The sequence below is a fragment of the Alexandromys fortis genome, unplaced genomic scaffold (assembly GCF_014885135.2).
Source record: "Alexandromys fortis isolate MF-2015 unplaced genomic scaffold, M_Fortis_MF-2015_v1.1 scaffold_218, whole genome shotgun sequence".
Classification (NCBI taxonomy): Eukaryota; Metazoa; Chordata; class Mammalia; order Rodentia; family Cricetidae; genus Alexandromys; species Alexandromys fortis.
In genome coordinates, this window is record NW_026068112.1 from 1,808,804 (window position 1) to 1,811,439 (window position 2,636).

General features: G+C 46.0%; 1 pseudogene; it reads right to left on the minus strand.

The window, feature by feature from the left end:
- Window positions 1-1,496: 1,496 nt before the first annotated feature.
- LOC126490051 (uncharacterized) lies at window positions 1,497-1,605 on the minus strand (annotated as a pseudogene).
- Between the last annotated feature and the right edge of the window lie 1,031 nt (window positions 1,606-2,636).

Here is a 2,636-nt window from a genome sequence, read left to right on the forward strand (position 1 = left end):
TTGTAGAAAATGCCTCAAGGTAGTGGTTACCTGTCCTGAAGAACCAGTCTGCCTCCATCTTAGGTTTAAAAGCCATCTTATAGTAAAGACAAACTAGGTTCATTCCTGTTTATGATTAAATCTCTGTTTTTCAAGGATTGGGCTAGGACCCACCTGCAACCTTAACTACACATGGTTCTGAACTGCCTGTTCCAGGAATGGCAATCATGTCTTTGTTTCAAAAAGATGTTTATAACCATCTTGCAACCCTACCTTTGTTTCAAAAGGTTATGTGACTGTCTATGACTACCTTGTTATGGCCACCCGTTATTACACCCACTTTGCAGCGATGTCTTTGTTTCAGGAGGGACTAATCTGTTATGCTTATGTTATGCTCCTGTAACTCTGCCTAACTTGTCCACCAAATCGTCTATTTGGAAACTCTCTACCCCTAAGCTATAAAAGCCCTGTCTTCCTCTTATACAACGCTGACCCTTGAACCCCACCTTAATGGAAGTCAGTCCATGTACATTGGCCACGATGGCTTGGCTCCATGGTTTTTCTCTCCCATCTGGGTGTTAACAATCCCTCTCCCTTTGCACTGCTCTCTACTGCACAAGGCTGGCCACCTCCACCAATCTTTGCCATTGCATCTGTCAGGCAGACTGAGATTAGTCTTCCGCCAGGCCGCTGTCTTGCTCAAAAGCCTCAAATAGGGTGTCTTGGTGTACTATATTGCAATCTCACACTCTGAGGCTGAGGTTGGAGGACTGAGAGGGCCAGCTTGAGCTACATATAAACCATACAGTTTATCTTGTTTTTTCAAAACAGAATTTCTCTGTGTAGCCCTGGCGTGTGCCACCACTGCCATTCTATTAAGGTCTCTTATCTTCTGCTGTTTCCCTGTTCTTTGCTCACTCTATAGGTTCCCTCCCATTCTAGGCCCCTCAGTCAACAAGTTTTTCTGCTCCTGGCTGAAAAGTTTTTGTGTCCCAATAAACCTCTCCGCTGATGCAATAATCTGAATCAGACCAAATCAAACTGAATTAGAAAAAGGCCAGGTTTTAATGGATACCAATGCTCCCTCCCGGGTGGCCTTCCAGCCCCCAGAGAGGAGACTGGGAAGGAAGACCAGGAACACGTAGTTTGTTCTCTGAGGGCAGTTTAAATACCCTGTGGGCTTGGTCTTGAGCATCTCGGGGGAGGGGGCTTGGGATGGAACTATCCACCCAGACATTCCAGACTCTTTGGGTACATAGGCACCAGGGGTTGGGGTGAAGCTTAACCCAAACATTCCGGACTCTGGGTGTATGAATGTCAGCGGCTGGGGTGATGCTTCCACCCAAACACTTTGTCCACTTTCTTATTTCCATTCACCCAGCTTTCTCCTTCACCTATTTATTTTCTAGGCAAGTGCGCCCCCAAGACACCCTTCCTTCAACTGGTTGAACCTAGAGTCTTGGACATGATAGGCAAATCCTTTTCTACTGAGCCAAATCCCCAGAACATGCTAGGCAAGCACTCTTCTCAACCAAAACCCCATTAACATACCTGTTTTCTTTTTCTACATTTAGAGAAATTTCTCTAGAAATGAATTATAGAAATGATCCCTGGAAGTATAATCTTATCTGTTTTCTAAAGGTTCAGACTAAGTTTGCCCTTATTTGGGTTGAAAGGAGACTTTCCCATAAGCACATCATTTGTGTCTTTCTGCCTTCCGACAGGCCTCTATCATACTCTTTTGTTAGGCTTGTCAATAATTCCAAAATGTCAGCCTCAAAGAGAGAGAATCACCCTTCTCCGTAGCAGGTCCAGCCGCCTGGTGTCTAAAGTCACCTGACTCCATTTCTTCAGCTCTGTCCTTCCACACCTGATCCTCCAGAAAAGGGGGTCATACCTTTGATGCTGCCCCCCCCCCATGTATCTTTGGAATACATTGCTTGGAACTCTCTATGTAGACCAGGCTAGCCTCAAACTCAGAGATCCACCTGTCTCTGCTAGGATTAAAGGCTGTGCTCCTGGCTAACTTCCCTTTTGAATTCTGGCCAGAGGGACTTGGGTGGGTGGGGCTTTTTTTTTTTTTTTTTTTTGACCTGAGGCCGATGGTCCCTCTGAGTGCTTCCTCCAAGGAAAGGTTTCTGTGGGTGACTCAGAGCTCCCCTCTTTTTCTCCTATTATTTGTTCAGTACAAATACACTCAGTATAGTTAAGGGGTTACCTAGAGAGTTAATTTACCTTAAATTTTCCAGTAACTGGGACAATTCACCTGGGTCTGTCTGTCTGTCTGTCTGTCTATCATCTTTATTTATTTCTAAGATCTCCTTTCCACACCATCCTTTGGTCTGGAAGTAACCTGATCCAGGAGGGACACCAGCTCCGCGGAAGGTCGCCCAAACCGCGCCTTCTCTCGCTGTCCCTCCTTAGGGCTCTCTATCCCTCCTAGAAAGCTTCCTTTGGAATGCGGAGACCTAGCAACCCAGCTCCAGAACGTGTAGGTGGACTTTCCCCTCCAGGGTCCACGCCCAGCTTCTGAGGGCTGGGGGAGGGGGAGGAAATAAGCTACAGCAAACGCCTCGGGAATGCTGGCTGTATCGAAGATTCCTCTTCAAACCTAAATATATTACACTAAATATTTACTGAACAAATAAAGGAGAGAA